This window comes from Crinia signifera, chromosome 7 (assembly GCF_055691185.1).
Source record: "Crinia signifera chromosome 7, ASM5569118v1, whole genome shotgun sequence".
Lineage (NCBI taxonomy): Eukaryota > Metazoa > Chordata > Amphibia > Anura > Myobatrachidae > Crinia > Crinia signifera.
Window position 1 is genome coordinate 106,243,584 of NC_139223.1, and position 19,589 is coordinate 106,263,172.

The 19,589-nt window shown below is 39.1% G+C and overlaps 37 non-coding genes and 5 pseudogenes across 37 annotated transcripts; all 42 read right to left on the minus strand.

The window, feature by feature from the left end:
* Nucleotides 1-335: 335 nt before the first annotated feature.
* On the minus strand, nt 336-454 carry LOC146021818 (5S ribosomal RNA). The gene has a single exon (XR_014451293.1). It is a non-coding gene; the product is annotated as a 5S ribosomal RNA (ribosomal RNA).
* Nucleotides 455-798: 344 nt separating this feature from the next.
* LOC146023390 (5S ribosomal RNA) lies at nt 799-917 on the minus strand. Its single transcript, XR_014452810.1, has one exon. It is a non-coding gene; the product is annotated as a 5S ribosomal RNA (ribosomal RNA).
* A 344-nt stretch (nt 918-1,261) lies between these two features.
* Nucleotides 1,262-1,380, minus strand: LOC146023957 (5S ribosomal RNA). The gene has a single exon (XR_014453356.1). It is a non-coding gene; the product is annotated as a 5S ribosomal RNA (ribosomal RNA).
* A 347-nt stretch (nt 1,381-1,727) lies between these two features.
* On the minus strand, nt 1,728-1,846 carry LOC146023874 (5S ribosomal RNA). The gene has a single exon (XR_014453275.1). It is a non-coding gene; the product is annotated as a 5S ribosomal RNA (ribosomal RNA).
* A 345-nt stretch (nt 1,847-2,191) lies between these two features.
* LOC146024298 (5S ribosomal RNA) lies at nt 2,192-2,310 on the minus strand. Its single transcript, XR_014453683.1, has one exon. It is a non-coding gene; the product is annotated as a 5S ribosomal RNA (ribosomal RNA).
* A 344-nt stretch (nt 2,311-2,654) lies between these two features.
* On the minus strand, nt 2,655-2,773 carry LOC146022640 (5S ribosomal RNA). The gene has a single exon (XR_014452087.1). It is a non-coding gene; the product is annotated as a 5S ribosomal RNA (ribosomal RNA).
* A 345-nt stretch (nt 2,774-3,118) lies between these two features.
* On the minus strand, nt 3,119-3,237 carry LOC146023958 (5S ribosomal RNA). Its single transcript, XR_014453357.1, has one exon. It is a non-coding gene; the product is annotated as a 5S ribosomal RNA (ribosomal RNA).
* A 346-nt stretch (nt 3,238-3,583) lies between these two features.
* On the minus strand, nt 3,584-3,702 carry LOC146023598 (5S ribosomal RNA). Its single transcript, XR_014453010.1, has one exon. It is a non-coding gene; the product is annotated as a 5S ribosomal RNA (ribosomal RNA).
* Nucleotides 3,703-4,047: 345 nt separating this feature from the next.
* LOC146024751 (5S ribosomal RNA) lies at nt 4,048-4,166 on the minus strand (annotated as a pseudogene).
* Nucleotides 4,167-4,510: 344 nt separating this feature from the next.
* Nucleotides 4,511-4,629, minus strand: LOC146022589 (5S ribosomal RNA). Its single transcript, XR_014452037.1, has one exon. It is a non-coding gene; the product is annotated as a 5S ribosomal RNA (ribosomal RNA).
* A 345-nt stretch (nt 4,630-4,974) lies between these two features.
* On the minus strand, nt 4,975-5,093 carry LOC146024752 (5S ribosomal RNA; annotated as a pseudogene).
* A 344-nt stretch (nt 5,094-5,437) lies between these two features.
* On the minus strand, nt 5,438-5,556 carry LOC146022849 (5S ribosomal RNA). Its single transcript, XR_014452289.1, has one exon. It is a non-coding gene; the product is annotated as a 5S ribosomal RNA (ribosomal RNA).
* Nucleotides 5,557-5,901: 345 nt separating this feature from the next.
* On the minus strand, nt 5,902-6,020 carry LOC146021479 (5S ribosomal RNA). Its single transcript, XR_014450965.1, has one exon. It is a non-coding gene; the product is annotated as a 5S ribosomal RNA (ribosomal RNA).
* A 345-nt stretch (nt 6,021-6,365) lies between these two features.
* Nucleotides 6,366-6,484, minus strand: LOC146023468 (5S ribosomal RNA). Its single transcript, XR_014452884.1, has one exon. It is a non-coding gene; the product is annotated as a 5S ribosomal RNA (ribosomal RNA).
* Nucleotides 6,485-6,829: 345 nt separating this feature from the next.
* LOC146023428 (5S ribosomal RNA) lies at nt 6,830-6,948 on the minus strand. Its single transcript, XR_014452846.1, has one exon. It is a non-coding gene; the product is annotated as a 5S ribosomal RNA (ribosomal RNA).
* Nucleotides 6,949-7,294: 346 nt separating this feature from the next.
* On the minus strand, nt 7,295-7,413 carry LOC146022590 (5S ribosomal RNA). Its single transcript, XR_014452038.1, has one exon. It is a non-coding gene; the product is annotated as a 5S ribosomal RNA (ribosomal RNA).
* Nucleotides 7,414-7,758: 345 nt separating this feature from the next.
* LOC146024753 (5S ribosomal RNA) lies at nt 7,759-7,877 on the minus strand (annotated as a pseudogene).
* Nucleotides 7,878-8,221: 344 nt separating this feature from the next.
* LOC146022850 (5S ribosomal RNA) lies at nt 8,222-8,340 on the minus strand. The gene has a single exon (XR_014452290.1). It is a non-coding gene; the product is annotated as a 5S ribosomal RNA (ribosomal RNA).
* A 345-nt stretch (nt 8,341-8,685) lies between these two features.
* Nucleotides 8,686-8,804, minus strand: LOC146021480 (5S ribosomal RNA). Its single transcript, XR_014450966.1, has one exon. It is a non-coding gene; the product is annotated as a 5S ribosomal RNA (ribosomal RNA).
* Nucleotides 8,805-9,149: 345 nt separating this feature from the next.
* LOC146023469 (5S ribosomal RNA) lies at nt 9,150-9,268 on the minus strand. Its single transcript, XR_014452885.1, has one exon. It is a non-coding gene; the product is annotated as a 5S ribosomal RNA (ribosomal RNA).
* A 345-nt stretch (nt 9,269-9,613) lies between these two features.
* On the minus strand, nt 9,614-9,732 carry LOC146023429 (5S ribosomal RNA). Its single transcript, XR_014452847.1, has one exon. It is a non-coding gene; the product is annotated as a 5S ribosomal RNA (ribosomal RNA).
* Nucleotides 9,733-10,079: 347 nt separating this feature from the next.
* LOC146024792 (5S ribosomal RNA) lies at nt 10,080-10,198 on the minus strand (annotated as a pseudogene).
* Nucleotides 10,199-10,542: 344 nt separating this feature from the next.
* Nucleotides 10,543-10,661, minus strand: LOC146022681 (5S ribosomal RNA). The gene has a single exon (XR_014452126.1). It is a non-coding gene; the product is annotated as a 5S ribosomal RNA (ribosomal RNA).
* Nucleotides 10,662-11,005: 344 nt separating this feature from the next.
* Nucleotides 11,006-11,124, minus strand: LOC146022489 (5S ribosomal RNA). Its single transcript, XR_014451943.1, has one exon. It is a non-coding gene; the product is annotated as a 5S ribosomal RNA (ribosomal RNA).
* A 345-nt stretch (nt 11,125-11,469) lies between these two features.
* LOC146022537 (5S ribosomal RNA) lies at nt 11,470-11,588 on the minus strand. The gene has a single exon (XR_014451988.1). It is a non-coding gene; the product is annotated as a 5S ribosomal RNA (ribosomal RNA).
* A 346-nt stretch (nt 11,589-11,934) lies between these two features.
* LOC146023927 (5S ribosomal RNA) lies at nt 11,935-12,053 on the minus strand. Its single transcript, XR_014453327.1, has one exon. It is a non-coding gene; the product is annotated as a 5S ribosomal RNA (ribosomal RNA).
* Nucleotides 12,054-12,398: 345 nt separating this feature from the next.
* LOC146021820 (5S ribosomal RNA) lies at nt 12,399-12,517 on the minus strand. The gene has a single exon (XR_014451295.1). It is a non-coding gene; the product is annotated as a 5S ribosomal RNA (ribosomal RNA).
* A 345-nt stretch (nt 12,518-12,862) lies between these two features.
* LOC146024831 (5S ribosomal RNA) lies at nt 12,863-12,981 on the minus strand (annotated as a pseudogene).
* A 344-nt stretch (nt 12,982-13,325) lies between these two features.
* LOC146021821 (5S ribosomal RNA) lies at nt 13,326-13,444 on the minus strand. The gene has a single exon (XR_014451296.1). It is a non-coding gene; the product is annotated as a 5S ribosomal RNA (ribosomal RNA).
* A 344-nt stretch (nt 13,445-13,788) lies between these two features.
* Nucleotides 13,789-13,907, minus strand: LOC146022624 (5S ribosomal RNA). Its single transcript, XR_014452071.1, has one exon. It is a non-coding gene; the product is annotated as a 5S ribosomal RNA (ribosomal RNA).
* A 346-nt stretch (nt 13,908-14,253) lies between these two features.
* Nucleotides 14,254-14,372, minus strand: LOC146022638 (5S ribosomal RNA). Its single transcript, XR_014452085.1, has one exon. It is a non-coding gene; the product is annotated as a 5S ribosomal RNA (ribosomal RNA).
* Nucleotides 14,373-14,716: 344 nt separating this feature from the next.
* On the minus strand, nt 14,717-14,835 carry LOC146022881 (5S ribosomal RNA). Its single transcript, XR_014452319.1, has one exon. It is a non-coding gene; the product is annotated as a 5S ribosomal RNA (ribosomal RNA).
* Nucleotides 14,836-15,178: 343 nt separating this feature from the next.
* On the minus strand, nt 15,179-15,297 carry LOC146021481 (5S ribosomal RNA). The gene has a single exon (XR_014450967.1). It is a non-coding gene; the product is annotated as a 5S ribosomal RNA (ribosomal RNA).
* A 345-nt stretch (nt 15,298-15,642) lies between these two features.
* Nucleotides 15,643-15,761, minus strand: LOC146024193 (5S ribosomal RNA). The gene has a single exon (XR_014453583.1). It is a non-coding gene; the product is annotated as a 5S ribosomal RNA (ribosomal RNA).
* Nucleotides 15,762-16,106: 345 nt separating this feature from the next.
* LOC146023670 (5S ribosomal RNA) lies at nt 16,107-16,225 on the minus strand. Its single transcript, XR_014453080.1, has one exon. It is a non-coding gene; the product is annotated as a 5S ribosomal RNA (ribosomal RNA).
* Nucleotides 16,226-16,572: 347 nt separating this feature from the next.
* On the minus strand, nt 16,573-16,691 carry LOC146022652 (5S ribosomal RNA). Its single transcript, XR_014452098.1, has one exon. It is a non-coding gene; the product is annotated as a 5S ribosomal RNA (ribosomal RNA).
* A 345-nt stretch (nt 16,692-17,036) lies between these two features.
* On the minus strand, nt 17,037-17,155 carry LOC146024443 (5S ribosomal RNA). The gene has a single exon (XR_014453824.1). It is a non-coding gene; the product is annotated as a 5S ribosomal RNA (ribosomal RNA).
* Nucleotides 17,156-17,499: 344 nt separating this feature from the next.
* LOC146022663 (5S ribosomal RNA) lies at nt 17,500-17,618 on the minus strand. The gene has a single exon (XR_014452109.1). It is a non-coding gene; the product is annotated as a 5S ribosomal RNA (ribosomal RNA).
* A 345-nt stretch (nt 17,619-17,963) lies between these two features.
* LOC146022675 (5S ribosomal RNA) lies at nt 17,964-18,082 on the minus strand. Its single transcript, XR_014452120.1, has one exon. It is a non-coding gene; the product is annotated as a 5S ribosomal RNA (ribosomal RNA).
* Nucleotides 18,083-18,427: 345 nt separating this feature from the next.
* LOC146022692 (5S ribosomal RNA) lies at nt 18,428-18,546 on the minus strand. Its single transcript, XR_014452137.1, has one exon. It is a non-coding gene; the product is annotated as a 5S ribosomal RNA (ribosomal RNA).
* A 346-nt stretch (nt 18,547-18,892) lies between these two features.
* On the minus strand, nt 18,893-19,011 carry LOC146023251 (5S ribosomal RNA). Its single transcript, XR_014452674.1, has one exon. It is a non-coding gene; the product is annotated as a 5S ribosomal RNA (ribosomal RNA).
* A 343-nt stretch (nt 19,012-19,354) lies between these two features.
* On the minus strand, nt 19,355-19,473 carry LOC146021822 (5S ribosomal RNA). The gene has a single exon (XR_014451297.1). It is a non-coding gene; the product is annotated as a 5S ribosomal RNA (ribosomal RNA).
* Nucleotides 19,474-19,589: the final 116 nt, after the last annotated feature.

Genomic DNA, 19,589 nt, shown 5'->3' on the forward strand with positions numbered 1-19,589 from the left:
GCTCTTTTTTGCCCTCTTCTCTTCTATCACCAGGTAAGCTAATAAAAAAGCTTCCTAACTGTTTTTGCTTACTGAAAAAAATCATGTGTTGGTAATGTAAAAAGACCTACAGGACATGATATTAGCAGGGGATCTTAAATTAAACTACTAAAGAGGCTCAACACTGTTTAGCTGCCAAAAGCAGTTGGAATTGGGCCTAAACAGTGTGTTAAGTCTTTCGGTGATGGCTGTTGTGTCTGTTTGACCTCTTACAAATGTCTCTACAGGCAATAAAAAGAAAATGTTTCCAATTTAAATAGCTAGAGAATAAAAACAATTTGCCAGTAATGTGAAAAAACCTACAGCACCTGGTGTTCCCATGTGGTCTCCCACCCAAGTACTAACCAGGCCCAACACTGCTTAGCTTCCAAGATCAGACGAGATTGGGCCTATCCAATGTGGTATGGCTGTAGGTGAGATACATGCTCTTTTTTGCCCTCTTCTCTTCTATCACCAGGTAAGCTAATAAAAAAGCTTCCTAACTGTTTTTGCTTACTGAAAAAAATCATGTGTTGGTAATGTAAAAAGACCTACAGGACATGATATTAGCAGGGGATCTTAAATTAAACTACTAAAGAGGCTCAACACTGTTTAGCTGCCAAAAGCAGTTGGAATTGGGCCTAAACAGTGTGGTAAGTCTTTAGGTGATGGCTATTGTGTCTGTTTGACCTCTTACAAATGTCTCTACAGGCAATAAAAAGAAAAAGTTTCCAATTTAAATAGCTAGAGAATAAAAACAATTTGCCAGTAATGTGAAAAATCCTACAGCACCTGGTGTTCCCATGTGGTCTCCCACCCAAGTACTAACCAGGCCCAACACTGCTTAGCTTCCAAGATCAGACGAGATTGGGCCTATCCAATGTGGTATGGCTGTAGGTGAGATACATGCTCTTTTTTGCCCTCTTCTCTTCTATCACCAGGTAAGCTAATAAAAAAGCTTCCTAACTGTTTTTGCTTACTGAAAAAAATCATGTGTTGGTAATGTAAAAAGACCTACAGGACATGATATTAGCAGGGGATCTTAAATTAAACTACTAAAGAGGCTCAACACTGTTTAGCTGCCAAAAGCAGTTGGAATTGGGCCTAAACAGTGTGGTAAGTCTTTAGGTGATGGCTATTGTGTATGTTTGACCTCTTCTAAATGTCTGTGCTGGCAATAAAAAGAAAAAGTTTCCAATTTAAATAGATAGAGAATAAAAACAATTTGCCAGTAATGTGAAAAAACCTACAGCATCTGGTGTTCCCATGTGGTCTCCCACCCAAGTACTAACCAGGCCCAACACTGCTTAGCTTCCAAGATCAGACGAGATTGGGCCTATCCAATGTGGTATGGCTGTAGGTGAGATACATGCACTTTTTTTGCCCTCTTCTACTTCTATCACCAGGTAAGCTAATAAAAAAGTTTCCTAACTGTTTTGGCTTAATGAAAAAAATCATGTTTTGGTAATGTAAAAAGACCTACAGGACATGATATTAGCAGGGGATCTTAAATGAAACTACTAAAGAGGCTCATACACTGTTTAGCTGCCAAAAGCAGTTGGAATTGGGCCTAAACAGTGTGGTAAGTCTTTAGGTGATGGCTATTGTGTCTGTTTGACCTCTTACAAATGTCTCTACAGGCAATAAAAAGAAAAAGTTTCCAATTTAAATAGCTAGAGAATAAAAACAATTTGCCAGTAATGTGAAAAAACCTACAGCACCTGGTGTTTCCATGTGGTCTCCCACCCAAGTACTAACCAGGCCCAACACTGCTTAGCTTCCAAGATCAGACAAGATTGGGCATATCCAATGTGGTATGGCTGTAGGTGAGATACAGGCACTTTTTTGCCCTCTTCTACTTCTATCACCAGGTAAGCTAATAAAAAAGTTTCTTAACTGTTTTTGCTTACTGAAAAAAATCATGTGTTGGCAATGTAAAAAGACCTACAGGACATGATATTAGCAGGGGATCTTAAATGAAACTACTAAAGAGGCTCAACACTGTTTAGCTGCCAAAAGCAGTTGGAATTGGGCCTAAACAGTGTGGTAAGTCTTTAGGTGATGGCTATTGTGTATGTTTGACCTCTTCTAAATGTCTGTGCTGGCAATAAAAAGAAAAAGTTTCCAATTTAAATAGATAGAGAATAAAAACAAGTTGCCAGTAATGTGAAAAAACCTACAGCACCTGGTGTTCCCATATGGTCTCCCACCCAAGTACTAACCAGGCCCAACACTGCTTAGCTTCGAAGATCAGACGAGATTGGGCCTATCCAATGTGGTATGGCTGTAGGTGAGATACATGCTCTTTTTTGCCCTCTTCTCTTCTATCACCAGGTAAGCTAATAAAAAAGCTTCCTAACTGTTTTTGCTTACTGAAAAAAATCATGTGTTGGTAATGTAAAAAGACCTACAGGACATGATATTAGCAGGGGATCTTAAATTAAAATACTAAAGATGCTCAACACTGTTTAGCTGCCAAAAGCAGTTGGAATTGGGCCTAAACAGTGTGGTAAGTCTTTAGGTGATGGCTATTGTGTCTGTTTGACCTCTTACAAATGTCTCTACAGGCAATAAAAAGAAAAAGTTTCCAATTTAAATAGCTAGAGAATAAAAACAATTTGCCAGTAATGTGAAAAAACCTACAGCACCTGGTGTTCCCATGTGGTCTCCCACCCAAGTACTAACCAGGCCCAACACTGCTTAGCTTCCAAGATCAGACGAGATTGGGCATATCCAATGTGGTATGGCTGTAGGTGAAATACAGGCACTTTTTTGCCCTCTTCTACTTCTATCACCAGGTAAGCTAATAAAAAAGTTTCGTAACTGTTTTTGCTTACTGAAAAAAATCATGTGTTGGCAATGTAAAAAGACCTACAGGACATGATATTAGCAGGGGATCTTAAATTAAACTACTAAAGAGGCTCAACACTGTTTAGCTGCCAAAAGCAGTTGGAATTGGGCCTAAACAGTGTGGTAAGTCTTTAGGTGATGGCTATTGTGTATGTTTGACCTCTTCTAAATGTCTGTGCTGGCAATAAAAAGAAAAAGTTTCCAATTTAAATAGATAGAGAATAAAAACAATTTGCCAGTAATGTGAAAAAACCTACAGCATCTGGTGTTCCCATGTGGTCTCCCACCCAAGTACTAACCAGGCCCAACACTGCTTAGCTTCCAAGATCAGACGAGATTGGGCCTATCCAATGTGGTATGGCTGTAGGTGAGATACATGCACTTTTTTGCCCTCTTCTACTTCTATCACCAGGTAAGCTAATAAAAAAGTTTCCTAACTGTTTTGGCTTAATGAAAAAAATCATGTTTTGGTAATGTAAAAAGACCTACAGGACATGATATTAGCAGGGGATCTTAAATGAAACTACTAAAGAGGCTCATACACTGTTTAGCTGCCAAAAGCAGTTGGAATTGGGCCTAAACAGTGTGGTAAGTCTTTAGGTGATGGCTATTGTGTCTGTTTGACCTCTTACAAATGTCTCTACAGGCAATAAAAAGAAAAAGTTTCCAATTTAAATAGCTAGAGAATAAAAACAATTTGCCAGTAATGTGAAAAAACCTACAGCACCTAGTGTTTCCATGTGGTCTCCCACCCAAGTACTAACCAGGCCCAACACTGCTTAGCTTCCAAGATCAGACGAGATTGGGCATATCCAATGTGGTATGGCTGTAGGTGAGATACAGGCACTTTTTTGCCCTCTTCTACTTCTATCACCAGGTAAGCTAATAAAAAAGTTTCTTAACTGGTTTTGCTTACTGAAAAAAATCATGTGTTGGCAATGTAAAAAGACCTACAGGACATGATATTAGCAGGGGATCTTAAATGAAACTACTAAAGAGGCTCAACACTGTTTAGCTGCCAAAAGCAGTTGGAATTGGGCCTAAACAGTGTGGTAAGTCTTTAGGTGATGGCTATTGTGTATGTTTGACCTCTTCTAAATGTCTGTGCTGGCAATTAAAAGAAAAAGTTTCCAATTTAAATAGATAGAGAATAAAAACAAGTTGCCAGTAATGTGAAAAAACCAACAGCACCTGGTGTTCCCATATGGTCTCCCACCCAAGTACTAACCAGGCCCAACACTGCTTAGCTTCGAAGATCAGACGAGATTGGGCCTATCCAATGTGGTATGGCTGTAGGTGAGATACATGCTCTTTTTTGCCCTCTTCTCTTCTATCACCAGGTAAGCTAATAAAAAAGCTTCCTAACTGTTTTTGCTTACTGAAAAAAATCATGTGTTGGTAATGTAAAAAGACCTACAGGACATGATATTAGCAGGGGATCTTAAATTAAAATACTAAAGATGCTCAACACTGTTTAGCTGCCAAAAGCAGTTGGAATTGGGCCTAAACAGTGTGGTAAGTCTTTAGGTGATGGCTATTGTGTCTGTTTGACCTCTTACAAATGTCTCTACAGGCAATAAAAAGAAAAAGTTTCCAATTTAAATAGCTAGAGAATAAAAACAATTTGCCAGTAATGTGAAAAAACCTACAGCACCTGGTGTTTCCATGTGGTCTCCCACCCAAGTACTAACCAGGCCCAACACTGCTTAGCTTCCAAGATCAGACGAGATTGGGCATATCCAATGTGGTATGGCTGTAGGTGAGATACAGGCACTTTTTTGCCCTCTTCTACTTCTATCACCAGGTAAGCTAATAAAAAAGTTTCTTAACTGGTTTTGCTTACTGAAAAAAATCATGTGTTGGCAATGTAAAAAGACCTACAGGACATGATATTAGCAGGGGATCTTAAATGAAACTACTAAAGAGGCTCAACACTGTTTAGCTGCCAAAAGCAGTTGGAATTGGGCCTAAACAGTGTGGTAAGTCTTTAGGTGATGGCTATTGTGTATGTTTGACCTCTTCCAAATGTCTGTGCTGGCAATTAAAAGAAAAAGTTTCCAATTTAAATAGATAGAGAATAAAAACAAGTTGCCAGTAATGTGAAAAAACCAACAGCACCTGGTGTTCCCATATGGTCTCCCACCCAAGTACTAACCAGGCCCAACACTGCTTAGCTTCGAAGATCAGACGAGATTGGGCCTATCCAATGTGGTATGGCTGTAGGTGAGATACATGCTCTTTTTTGCCCTCTTCTCTTCTATCACCAGGTAAGCTAATAAAAAAGCTTCCTAACTGTTTTTGCTTACTGAAAAAAATCATGTGTTGGTAATGTAAAAAGACCTACAGGACATGATATTAGCAGGGGATCTTAAATTAAAATACTAAAGATGCTCAACACTGTTTAGCTGCCAAAAGCAGTTGGAATTGGGCCTAAACAGTGTGGTAAGTCTTTAGGTGATGGCTATTGTGTCTGTTTGACCTCTTACAAATGTCTCTACAGGCAATAAAAAGAAAAAGTTTCCAATTTAAATAGCTAGAGAATAAAAACAATTTGCCAGTAATGTGAAAAAACCTACAGCACCAGGTGTTCCCATGTGGTCTCCCACCCAAGCACTAACCAGGCCCAACACTGCTTAGCTTCCAAGATCAGACGAGATTGGGCATATCCAATGTGGTATGGCTGTAGGTGAGATACAGCCACTTTTTTGCCCTCTTCTACTTCTATCACCAGGTAAGCTAATAAAAAAGTTTCGTAACTGTTTTTGCTTACTGAAAAAAATCATGTGTTGGCAATGTAAAAAGACCTACAGGACATGATATTAGCAGGGGATCTTAAATTAAACTACTAAAGAGGCTCAACACTGTTTAGCTGCCAAAAGCAGTTGGAATTGGGCCTAAACAGTGTGGTAAGTCTTTAGGTGATGGCTATTGTGTATGTTTGACCTCTTCTAAATGTCTGTGCTGGCAATAAAAAGAAAAAGTTTCCAATTTAAATAGATAGAGAATAACAACAATTTGCCAGTAATGTGAAAAAACCTACAGCACCTGGTGTTCCCATGTGGTCTCCCACCCAAGTACTAACCAGGCCCAACACTGCTTAGCTTCCAAGATCAGATGAGATTGGGCCTATCCAATGTGGTATGGCTGTAGGTGAAATACATGCACTTTTTTGCCCTCTTCTACTTCTATCACCAGGTAAGCTAATAAAAAAGTTTCCTAACTGTTTTTGCTTACTGAAAAAAATCATGTGTTGGTAATGTAAAAAGACCTACAGGACATGATATTAGCAGGGGATCTTAAATTAAACTACTAAAGAGGCTCAACACTGTTTAGCTGCCAAAAGCAGTTGGAATTGGGCCTAAACAGTGTGGTAAGTCTTTAGGTGATGGCCATTGTGTCTGTTTGACCTCTTACAAATGTCTCTACAGGCAATAAAAAGAAAAAGTTTCCAATTTAAATAGCTAGAGAATAAAAACAATTTGCCAGTAATGTGAAAAAACCTACAGCACCTGGTGTTCCCATGTGGTCTCCCACCCAAGTACTAACCAGGCCCAACACTGCTTAGCTTTCAAGATCAGACGAGATTGGACATATCCAATGTGGTATGGCTGTAGGTGAGATACAGGCACTTTTTTGCCCTCTTCTACTTCTATCACCAGGTAAGCTAATAAAAAAGTTTCCTAACTGTTTTTGCTTACTGAAAAAAATCATGTGTTGGCAATGTAAAAAGACCTACAGGACATGATATTAGCAGGGGATCTTAAATTAAACTACTAAAGAGGCTCAACACTGTTTAGCTGCCAAAAGCAGTTGGAATTGGGCCTAAACAGTGTGGTAAGTCTTTAGGTGATGGCTATTGTGTATGTTTGACCTCTTCTAAATGTCTGTGCTGGCAATAAAAAGAAAAAGTTTCCAATTTAAATAGATAGAGAATAAAAACAATTTGCCAGTAATGTGAAAAACCCTACAGCACCTGGTGTTCCCATGTGGTCTCCCACCCAAGTACTAACCAGGCCCAACACTGCTTAGCTTCCAAGATCAGACGAGATTGGGCCTATCCAATGTGGTATGGCTGTAGGTGAGATACCTGCACTTTTTTTGCCCTCTTCTACTTCTATCACCAGGTAAGCTAATAAAAAAGCTTCCTAACTGTTTTTGCTTACTGAAAAAAATCATGTGTTGGTAATGTAAAAAGACCTACAGGACATGATATTAGCAGGGGATCTTAAATTAAAATACTAAAGATGCTCAACACTGTTTAGCTGCCAAAAGCAGTTGGAATTGGGCCTAAACAGTGTGGTAAGTCTTTAGGTGATGGCTATTGTGTCTGTTTGACCTCTTACAAATGTCTCTACAGGCAATAAAAAGAAAAAGTTTCCAATTTAAATAGCTAGAGAATAAAAACAATTTGCCAGTAATGTGAAAAAACCTACAGCACCTGGTGTTTCCATGTGGTCTCCCACCCAAGTACTAACCAGGCCCAACACTGCTTAGCTTCCAAGATCAGACGAGATTGGGCATATCCAATGTGGTATGGCTGTAGGTGAGATACAGGCACTTTTTTGCCCTCTTCTACTTCTATCACCAGGTAAGCTAATAAAAAAGTTTCTTAACTGGTTTTGCTTACTGAAAAAAATCATGTGTTGGCAATGTAAAAAGACCTACAGGACATGATATTAGCAGGGGATCTTAAATGAAACTACTAAAGAGGCTCAACACTGTTTAGCTGCCAAAAGCAGTTGGAATTGGGCCTAAACAGTGTGGTAAGTCTTTAGGTGATGGCTATTGTGTATGTTTGACCTCTTCCAAATGTCTGTGCTGGCAATTAAAAGAAAAAGTTTCCAATTTAAATAGATAGAGAATAAAAACAAGTTGCCAGTAATGTGAAAAAACCAACAGCACCTGGTGTTCCCATATGGTCTCCCACCCAAGTACTAACCAGGCCCAACACTGCTTAGCTTCGAAGATCAGACGAGATTGGGCCTATCCAATGTGGTATGGCTGTAGGTGAGATACATGCTCTTTTTTGCCCTCTTCTCTTCTATCACCAGGTAAGCTAATAAAAAAGCTTCCTAACTGTTTTTGCTTACTGAAAAAAATCATGTGTTGGTAATGTAAAAAGACCTACAGGACATGATATTAGCAGGGGATCTTAAATTAAAATACTAAAGATGCTCAACACTGTTTAGCTGCCAAAAGCAGTTGGAATTGGGCCTAAACAGTGTGGTAAGTCTTTAGGTGATGGCTATTGTGTCTGTTTGACCTCTTACAAATGTCTCTACAGGCAATAAAAAGAAAAAGTTTCCAATTTAAATAGCTAGAGAATAAAAACAATTTGCCAGTAATGTGAAAAAACCTACAGCACCAGGTGTTCCCATGTGGTCTCCCACCCAAGCACTAACCAGGCCCAACACTGCTTAGCTTCCAAGATCAGACGAGATTGGGCATATCCAATGTGGTATGGCTGTAGGTGAGATACAGCCACTTTTTTGCCCTCTTCTACTTCTATCACCAGGTAAGCTAATAAAAAAGTTTCGTAACTGTTTTTGCTTACTGAAAAAAATCATGTGTTGGCAATGTAAAAAGACCTACAGGACATGATATTAGCAGGGGATCTTAAATTAAACTACTAAAGAGGCTCAACACTGTTTAGCTGCCAAAAGCAGTTGGAATTGGGCCTAAACAGTGTGGTAAGTCTTTAGGTGATGGCTATTGTGTATGTTTGACCTCTTCTAAATGTCTGTGCTGGCAATAAAAAGAAAAAGTTTCCAATTTAAATAGATAGAGAATAACAACAATTTGCCAGTAATGTGAAAAAACCTACAGCACCTGGTGTTCCCATGTGGTCTCCCACCCAAGTACTAACCAGGCCCAACACTGCTTAGCTTCCAAGATCAGATGAGATTGGGCCTATCCAATGTGGTATGGCTGTAGGTGAAATACATGCACTTTTTTGCCCTCTTCTACTTCTATCACCAGGTAAGCTAATAAAAAAGTTTCCTAACTGTTTTTGCTTACTGAAAAAAATCATGTGTTGGTAATGTAAAAAGACCTACAGGACATGATATTAGCAGGGGATCTTAAATTAAACTACTAAAGAGGCTCAACACTGTTTAGCTGCCAAAAGCAGTTGGAATTGGGCCTAAACAGTGTGGTAAGTCTTTAGGTGATGGCCATTGTGTCTGTTTGACCTCTTACAAATGTCTCTACAGGCAATAAAAAGAAAAAGTTTCCAATTTAAATAGCTAGAGAATAAAAACAATTTGCCAGTAATGTGAAAAAACCTACAGCACCTGGTGTTCCCATGTGGTCTCCCACCCAAGTACTAACCAGGCCCAACACTGCTTAGCTTTCAAGATCAGACGAGATTGGACATATCCAATGTGGTATGGCTGTAGGTGAGATACAGGCACTTTTTTGCCCTCTTCTACTTCTATCACCAGGTAAGCTAATAAAAAAGTTTCCTAACTGTTTTTGCTTACTGAAAAAAATCATGTGTTGGCAATGTAAAAAGACCTACAGGACATGATATTAGCAGGGGATCTTAAATTAAACTACTAAAGAGGCTCAACACTGTTTAGCTGCCAAAAGCAGTTGGAATTGGGCCTAAACAGTGTGGTAAGTCTTTAGGTGATGGCTATTGTGTATGTTTGACCTCTTCTAAATGTCTGTGCTGGCAATAAAAAGAAAAAGTTTCCAATTTAAATAGATAGAGAATAAAAACAATTTGCCAGTAATGTGAAAAACCCTACAGCACCTGGTGTTCCCATGTGGTCTCCCACCCAAGTACTAACCAGGCCCAACACTGCTTAGCTTCCAAGATCAGACGAGATTGGGCCTATCCAATGTGGTATGGCTGTAGGTGAGATACCTGCACTTTTTTTGCCCTCTTCTACTTCTATCACCAGGTAAGCTAATAAAAAAGTTTACTAACTGTTTTGGCTTAATGAAAAAAATCATGTTTTGGAAATGTAAAAAGACCTACAGGACATGATATTAGCAGGGGATCTTAAATGAAACTACTAAAGAGGCTCATACACTGTTTAGCTGCCAAAAGCAGTTGGAATTGGGCCTAAACAGTGTGGTAAGTCTTTAGGTGATGGCTATTGTGTCTGTTTGACCTCTTCCAAATGTCTGTACTGGCAATAAAAAGAAAAAGTTTCCAATTTAAATAGCTAGAGAATAAAAACAATTTGCCAGTAATGTGAAAAAACCTACAGCACCAGGTGTTCCAATGTGGTCTCCCACCCAAGTACTAACCAGGCCCAACACTACTTAGCTTCCAAGATCAGACAAGATTGGGCCTATCCAATGTGGTATGGCTGTAGGTGAGATACATGCTCTTTTTTGCCCTCTTCTCTTCTATCACCAGGTAAGCTAATAAAAAAGCTTCCTAACTGTTTTTGCTTACTGAAAAAAATCATGTGTTGGTAATGTAAAAAGACCTACAGGACATGATATTAGCAGGGGATCTTAAATTAAAATACTAAAGAGGCTCAACACTGTTTAGCTGCCAAAAGCAGTTGGAATTGGGCCTAAACAGTGTGGTAAGTCTTTAGGTGATGGCTATTGTGTATGTTTGACCTCTTCTAAATGTCTGTGCTGGCAATAAAAAGAAAAAGTTTCCAATTTAAATAGCTAGAGAATAAAAACAATTTGCCAGTAATGTGAAAAAACCTACAGCACCTGGTGTTCCCATGTGGTCTCCCACCCAAGTACTAACCAGGCCCAACACTGCTTAGCTTCCAAGATCAGACGAGATTGGGCCTATCCAATGAGGTATGGCTGTAGGTGAGATACATGCTCTTTTTTGACCTCTTCTCTTCTATCACCAGGTAAGCTAATAAAAAAGCCTGCTAACTGTTTTTGCTTACTGAAAAAAATCATGTGTTGGTAATGTAAAAAGACCTACAGGACATGATATTAGCAGGGGATCTTAAATTAAACTACTAAAGAGGCTCAACACTGTTTAGCTGCCAAAAGCAGTTGGAATTGGGCCTAAACAGTGTGGTAAGTCTTTAGGTGATGGCTATTGTGTCTGTTTGACCTCTTACAAATGTCTCTACAGGCAATAAAAAGAAAAAATTTCCAATTTAAATAGCTAGAGAATAAAAACAATTTGCCAGTAATGTGAAAAAACCTACAGCACCTGGTGTTCCCATATGGTCTCCCACCCAAGTACTAACCAGGCCCAACACTGCTTAGCTTCCAAGATCAGACGAGATTGGGCATATCCAATGTGGTATTGCTGTAGGTGAGATACAGCCACTTTTTTGCCCTCTTCTACTTCTATCACCAGGTAAGCTAATAAAAAAGTTTCGTAACTGTTTTTGCTTACTGAAAAAAATCATGTGTTGGCAATGTAAAAAGACCTACAGGACATGATATTAGCAGGGGATCTTAAATTAAACTACTAAAGAGGCTCAACACTGTTTAGCTGCCAAAAGCAGTTGGAATTGGGCCTAAACAGTGTGGTAAGTCTTTAGGTGATGGCTATTGTGTATGTTTGACCTCTTCTAAATGTCTGTGCTGGCAATAAAAAGAAAAAGTTTCCAATTTAAATAGATAGAGAATAAAAACAATTTGCCAGTAATGTGAAAAAACCTACAGCACCTGGTGTTCCCATGTGGTCTCCCACCCAAGTACTAACCAGGCCCAACACTGCTTAGCTTCCAAGATCAGATGAGATTGGGCCTATCCAATGTGGTATAGCTGTAGGTGAGATACAGGCACTTTTTTGCCCTCTTCTACTTCTATCACCAGGTAAGCTAATAAAAAAGTTTCCTAACTGTTTTTGCTTACTGAAAAAAATCATGTGTTGGTAATGTAAAAAGACCTACAGGACATGATATTAGCAGGGGATCTTAATTTAAACTACTAAAGAGGCTCAACACTGTTTAGCTGCCAAAAGCAGTTGGAATTGGGCCTAAACAGTGTGGTAAGTCTTTAGGTGATGGCCATTGTGTCTGTTTGACCTCTTACAAATGTCTCTACAGGCAATAAAAAGAAAAAGTTTCCAATTTAAATAGCTAGAGAATAAAAACAATTTGCCAGTAATGTGAAAAAAACCTACAGCACCTGGTGTTCCCATGTGGTCTCCCACCCAAGTACTAACCAGGCCCAACACTGCTTAGCTTCCAAGATCAGACCAGATTGGACATATCCAATGTGGTATGGCTGTAGGTGAGATACAGGCACTTTTTTGCCCTCTTCTACTTCTATCACCAGGTAAGCTAATAAAAAAGTTTCGTAACTGTTTTTGCTTACTGAAAAAAATCATGTGTTGGCAATGTAAAAAGACCTACAGGACATGATATTAGCAGGGGATCTTAAATGAAACTACTAAAGAGGCTCAACACTGTTTAGCTGCCAAAAGCAGTTGGAATTGGGCCTAAACAGTGTGGTAAGTCTTTAGGTGATGGCTATTGTGTATGTTTGACCTCTTCTAAATGTCTGTGCTGGCAATAAAAAGAAAAAGTTTCCAATTTAAATAGATAGAGAATAAAAACAATTTGCCAGTAATGTGAAAAAACCTACAGCACCTGGTGTTCCCATGTGGTCTCCCACCCAAGTACTAACCAGGCCCAACACTGCTTAGCTTCCAAGATCAGACGAGATTGGGCCTATCCAATGTGGTATGGCTGTAGGTGAGATACCTGCACTTTTTTGCCCTCTTCTACTTCTATCACCAGGTAAGCTAATAAAAAAGTTTCCTAACTGTTTTGGCTTAATGAAAAAAATCATGTTTGGTAATGTAAAAAGACCTACAGGACATGATATTAGCAGGGGATCTTAAATGAAACTACTAAAGAGGCTCATACACTGTTTAGCTGCCAAAAGCAGTTGGAATTGGGCCTAAACAGTGTGGTAAGTCTTTAGGTGATGGCTATTGTGTCTGTTTGACCTCTTCCAAATGTCTGTACTGGCAATAAAAAGAAAAAGTTTCCAATTTAAATAGCTAGAGAATAAAAACAATTTGCCAGTAATGTGAAAAAACCTACAGCACCAGGTGTTCCAATGTGGTCTCCCACCCAAGTACTAACCAGGCCCAACACTGCTTAGCTCCCAAGATCAGACAAGATTGGGCCTATCCAATGTGGTATGGCTGTAGGTGAGATACATGCTCTTTTTTGCCCTCTTCTCTTCTATCACCAGGTAAGCTAATAAAAAAGCTTCCTAACTGTTTTTGCTTACTGAAAAAAATCATGTGTTGGTAATGTAAAAAGACCTACAGGACATGATATTAGCAGGGGATCTTAAATTAAAATACTAAAGAGGCTCAACACTGTTTAGCTGCCAAAAGCAGTTGGAATTGGGCCTAAACAGTGTGGTAAGTCTTTAGGTGATGGCTATTGTGTATGTTTGACCTCTTCTAAATGTCTGTGCTGGCAATAAAAAGAAAAAGTTTCCAATTTAAATAGATAGAGAATAAAAACAATTTGCCAGTAATGTGAAAAAACCTACAGCACCTGGTGTTCCCATGTGGTCTCCCACCCAAGTACTAACCAGGCCCAACACTGCTTAGCTTCCAAGATCAGACGAGATTGGGCCTATCCAATGTGGTATGGCTGTAGGTGAGATACATGCTCTTTTTTGACCTCTTCTCTTCTATCACCAGGTAAGCTAATAAAAAAGAATGCTAACTGTTTTTGCTTACTGAAAAAAATCATGTGTTGGTAATGTAAAAAGACCTACAGGACATGATATTAGCAGGGGATCTTAAATTAAACTACTAAAGAGGCTCAACACTGTTTAGCTGCCAAAAGCAGTTGGAATTGGGCCTAAACAGTGTGGTAAGTCTTTAGGTGATGGCTATTGTGTCTGTTTGACCTCTTACAAATGTCTCTACAGGCAATAAAAAGAAAAAGTTTCCAATTTAAATAGCTAGAGAATAAAAACAATTTGCCAGTAATGTGAAAAAACCTACAGCACCTGGTGTTCCCATGTGGTCTCCCACCCAAGTACTTACCAGGCCCAACACTGCTTAGCTTCCAAGACCAGACGAGATTGGGCATATCCAATGTGGTATGGCTGTAGGTGAGATACAGGCATTTTTTTGCCCTCTTCTACTTCTATCACCAGGTAAGCTAATAAAAAAGTTTCGTAACTGTTTTTGCTTACTGAAAAAAATCATGTGTTGGTAATGTAAAAAGACCTACAGGACATGATATTAGCAGGGGATCTTAAATGAAACTACTAAAGAGGCTCATACACTGTTTAGCTGCCAAAAGCAGTTGGAATTGGGCCTAAACAGTGTGGTAAGTCTTTAGGTGATGGCTATTGTGTCTGTTTGACCTCTTCTAAATGTCTGTACTAGCAATAAAAAGAAAAAGTTTCCAATTTAAATAGCTAGAGAATAAAAACAATTTGCCAGTAATGTGAAAAAACCTACAGCACCAGGTGTTCCCATGTGGTCTCCCACCAAAGTACTAACCAGGCCCAACACTGCTTAGCTTCCAAGATCAGACGAGATTGGGCCTATCCAATGTGGTATGGCTGTAGGTGAGATACATGCTCTTTTTTGCCCTCTTCTCTTCTATCACCAGGTAAGCTAATAAAAAAGCTTCCTAACTGTTTTTGCTTACTAAAAAAAATCATGTGTTGGTAATGTAAAAAGACCTACAGGACATGATATTAGCAGGGGATCTTAAATTAAAATACTAAAGAGGCTCAACACTGTTTAGCTGCCAAAATCAGTTGGAATTGGGCCTAAACAGTGTGGTAAGTCTTTAGGTGATGGCTATTGTGTCTGTTTGACCTCTTACAAATGTCTCTACAGGCAATAAAAAGAAAAAGTTTCCAATTTAAATAGCTAGAGAATAAAAACAATTTGCCAGTAATGTGAAAAAAACTACAGCACCTGGTGTTCCCATGTGGTCTCCCACCCAAGTACTAACCTGGCCCAACACTGCTTAGCTTCCAAGATCAGACGAGATTGGGCATATCCAATGTGGTAAGGCTGTAGGTGAGATACAGGCACTTTTTTGCCCTCTTCTACTTCTATCACCAGGTAAGCTAATAAAAAAGTTTCGTAACTGTTTTTGCTTACTGAAAAAAATCATGTGTTGGCAATGTAAAAAGACCTACAGGACATGATATTAGCAGGGGATCTTAAATTAAACTACTAAAGAGGCTCAACAATGTTGCTGCCAAAAGCAGTTGGAATTGGGCCTAAACAGTGTGGTAAGTCTTTAGGTGATGGCTATTGTGTATGTTTGACCTCTTCTAAATGTCTGTGCTGGCAATAAAAAGAAAAAGTTTCCAATTTAAATAGATAGAGAATAAAAACAATTTGCCAGTAATGTGAAAAAACCTACAGCACCTGGTGTTCCCATGTGGTCTCCCACCCAAGTACTAACCAGGCCCAACACTGCTTAGCTTCCAAGATCAGATGAGATTGGGCCTATCCAATGTGGTATGGCTGTAGGTGAGATACATGCACTTTTTTGCCCTCTTCTACTTCTATCACCAGGTAAGCTAATAAAAAAGTTTCCTAACTGTTTTTGCTTACTGAAAAAAATCATGTGTTGGTAATGTAAAAAGACCTACAGGACATGATATTAGCAGGGGATCTTAAATTAAACTACTAAAGAGGCTCAACACTGTTTAGCTGCCAAAAGCAGTTGGAATTGGGCCTAAACAGTGTGGTAAGTCTTTAGGTGATGGCCATTGTGTCTGTTTGACCTCTTACAAATGTCTCTACAGGCAATAAAAAGAAAAAGTTTCCAATTTAAATAGCTAGAGAATAAAAACAATTTGCCAGTAATGTGAAAAAACCTACAGCACCTTGTGTTCCCATGTGGTCTCCCACCCAAGTACTAACCAGGCCCAACACTGCTTAGCTTCCAAGATCAGACGAGATTGGACATATCCAATGTGGTATGGCTGTAGGTGAGATACAGGCACTTTTTTGCCCTCTTCTACTTCTATCACCAGGTAAGCTAATAAAAAAGTTTCGTAACTGTTTTTGCTTACTGAAAAAAATCATGTGTTGGCAATGTAAAAAGACCTACAGGACATGATATTAGCAGGGGATCTTAAATTAAACTACTAAAGAGGCTCAACACTGTTTAGCTGCCAAAAGCAGTTGGAATTGGGCCTAAACAGTGTGGTAAGTCTTTAGGTGATGGCTATTGTGTATGTTTGACTTCTTCTAAATGTCTGTGCTGGCAATAAAAAGAAAAAGTTTCCAATTTAAATAGATAGAGAATAAAAACAATTTGACAGTAATGTGAAAAAACCTACAGCACCTGGTGTTCCCATGTGGTCTCCCACCCAAGTACTAACCAGGCCCAACACTGCTTAGCTTCCAAGATCAGACAAGATTGGGCCTATCCAATGTGGTATGGCTGTAGGTGAGATACCTGCACTTTTTTTGCCCTCTTCTACTTCTATCACCAGGTAAGCTAATAAAAAAGTTTCCTAACTGTTTTGGCTTAATGAAAAAAATCATGTTTTGGTAATGTAAAAAGACCTACAGGACATGATATTAGCAGGGGATCTTAAATGAAACTACTAAAGAGGCTCATACACTGTTTAGCTGCCAAAAGCAGTTGGAATTGGGCCTAAACAGTGTGGTAAGTCTTTAGGTGATGGCTATTGTGTCTGTTTGACCTCTTCCAAATGTCTCTACAGGCAATAAAAAGAAAAAGTTTCCAATTTAAATAGCTAGAGAATAAAAACAATTTGCCAGTAATGTGAAAAAACCTACAGCACCTGGTGTTCCCATGTGGTCTCCCACCCAAGTACTAACCAGGCCCAACACTGCTTAGCTTCCAAGATCAGACGAGATTGGGCATATCCAATGTGGTATGGCTGTAGGTGAGATACAGGCACTTTTTTGCCCTCTTCTACTTCGATCACCAGGTAAGCTAATAAAAAAGTTTCGTAACTGTTTTTGCTTACTGAAAAAAATCATGTGTTGGCAATGTAAATAGACCTACAGGACATGATATTAGCAGGGGATCTCAAATTAAACTACTAAAGAGGCTCAACACTGTTTAGCTGCCAAAAGCAGTTGGAATTGGGCCTAAACAGTGTGGTAAGTCTTTAGGTGATGGCTATTGTGTATGTTTGACCTCTTCTAAATGTCTGTGCTGGCAATAAAAAGAAAAAGTTTCCAATTTAAATAGATAGAGAATAAAAACAATTTGCCAGTAATGTGAAAAAACCGACAGCACCAGGTGTTCCCATGTGGTCTCCCACCCAAGTACTAACCAGGACCAACACTGCTTAGCTTCCAAGATCAGACGAGATTGGGCCTATCCAATGTGGTATGGCTGTAGGTGAGATACATGCTCTTTTTTGACCTCTTCTCTTCTATCACCAGGTAAGCTAATAAAAAAGCTTCCTAACTGTTTTTGCTTACTGAAAAAAATCATGTGTTGGCAATGTAAAAAGACCTACAGGACATGATATTAGCAGGGGATCTTAAATTAAACTACTAAAGAGGCTCAACACTGTTTAGCTGCCAAAAGCAGTTGGAATTGGGCCTAAACATTGTGGTAAATCTTTAGGTGATGGCTATTGTGTATGTTTGACCTCTTCTAAATGTCTGTGCTGGCAATAAAAAGAAAAAGTTTCCAATTTAAATAGATAGAGAATAAAAACAATTTGCCAGTAATGTGAAAAAACCTACAGCACCTGGTGTTCCCATGTGGTCTCCCACCCAAGTACTAACCAGGCCCAACACTGCTTAGCTTCCAAGATCAGACGAGATTGGGCATATCCAATGTGGTATGGCTGTAGGTGAGATACAGGCACTTTTTTGCCCTCTTCTACTTCGATCACCAGGTAAGCTAATAAAAAAGCTTCCTAACTGTTTTTGCTTACTGAAAAAAATCATGTGTTGGTAATGTAAAATCACCTACAGGACATGATATTAGCAGGGGATCTTAAATTAAACTACTAAAGAGGCTCAACACTGTTTAGCTGCCAAAAGCAGTTGGAATTGGGCCTAAACAGTGTGGTAAGTCTTTAGGTGATGGCTATTGTGTCTGTTTGACTTCTTACAAATGTCTCTACAGGCAATAAAAAGAAAAAGTTTCCAATTTAAATAGCTAGAGAATAAAAACAATTTGCCAGTAATGTGAAAAAACCTACAGCACCTGGTGTTCCCATGTGGTCTCCCACCCAAGTACTAACCAGGCCCAACACTGCTTAGCTTCCAAGATCAGACGAGATTGGGCATATCCAATGTGGTATGGCTGTAGGTGAGATACAGGCACTTTTTTGCCCTCTTCTACTTCTATCACCAGGTAAGCTAATAAAAAAGTTTCGTAACTGTTTTTGCTTACTGAAAAAAATCATGTGTTGGCAATGTAAAAAGACCTACAGGACATGATATTAGCAGGGGATCTTAAATTAAACTACTAAAGAGGCTCAACACTGTTTAGCTGCCAAAAGCAGTTGGAATTGGGCCTAAACAGTGTGGTAAGTCTTTAGGTGATGGCTATTGTGTATGTTTGACCTCTTCTAAATGTCTGTGCTGGCAATAAAAAGAAAAAGTTTCCAATTTAAATAGATAGAGAATAAAAACAATTTGCCAGTAATGTGAAAAAACCTACAGCACCTGGTGTTCCCATGTGGTCTCCCACCCAAGTACTAACCAGGCCCAACACTGCTTAGCTTCCAAGATCAGACGAGATTGGGCCTATACAATGTGGTATGGCTGTAGGTGAGATACATGCACTTTTTTGCCCTCTTCTACTTCTATCACCAGGTAAGCTAATAAAAAAGTTTCCTAACTGTTTTGGCTTAATGAAAAAAATCATGTTTTGGTAATGTAAAAAGACCTACAGGACATGATATTAGCAGGGGATCTTAAATGAAACTACTAAAGAGGCTCATACACTGTTTAGCTGCCAAAAGCAGTTGGAATTGGGCCTAAACAGTGTGGTAAGTCTTTAGGTGATGGCTATTGTGTCTGTTTGACCTCTTCCAAATGTCTGTACTGGCAATAAAAAGAAAAAGTTTCCAATTTAAATAGCTAGAGAATAAAAACAATTTGCCATTAATGTGAAAAAGCCTACAGCACCAGGTGTTCCCATGTGGTCTCCCACCCAAGTACTAACCAGGCCCAACACTGCTTAGCTTCCAAGATCAGACGAGATTGGGCCTATCCAATGTGGTATGGCTGTAGGTGAGATACATGCTCTTTTTTGACCTCTTCTCTTCTATCACCAGGTAAGCTAATAAAAAAGCTTCCTAACTGTTTTTGCTTACTGAAAAAAATCATGTGTTGGTAATGTAAAAAGACCTACAGGACATGATATTAGCAGGGGATCTTAAATTAAACTACTAAAGAGCTCAACACTGTTTAGCTGCCAAAAGCAGTTGGAATTGGGCCTAAACAGTGTGGTAAGTCTTTAGGTGATGGCTATTGTGTCTGTTTGACCTCTTACAAATGTCTCTACAGGCAATAAAAAGAAAAAGTTTCCAATTTAAATAGCTAGAGAATAAAAACAATTTGCCAGTAATGTGAAAAAACCTACAGCACCTGGTGTTCCCATGTGGTCTCCCACCCAAGTACTAACCAGGCCCAACACTGCTTAGCTTCCAAGATCAGACGAGATTGGGCCTATCCAATGTGGTATGGCTGTAGGTGAGATACAGGCACTTTTTTGCCCTCTTCTACTTCTATCACCAGGTAAGCGAATAAAAAAGTTTCGTAACTGTTTTTGCTTACTGAAAAAAATTATGTGTTGGCAATGTAAAAAGAC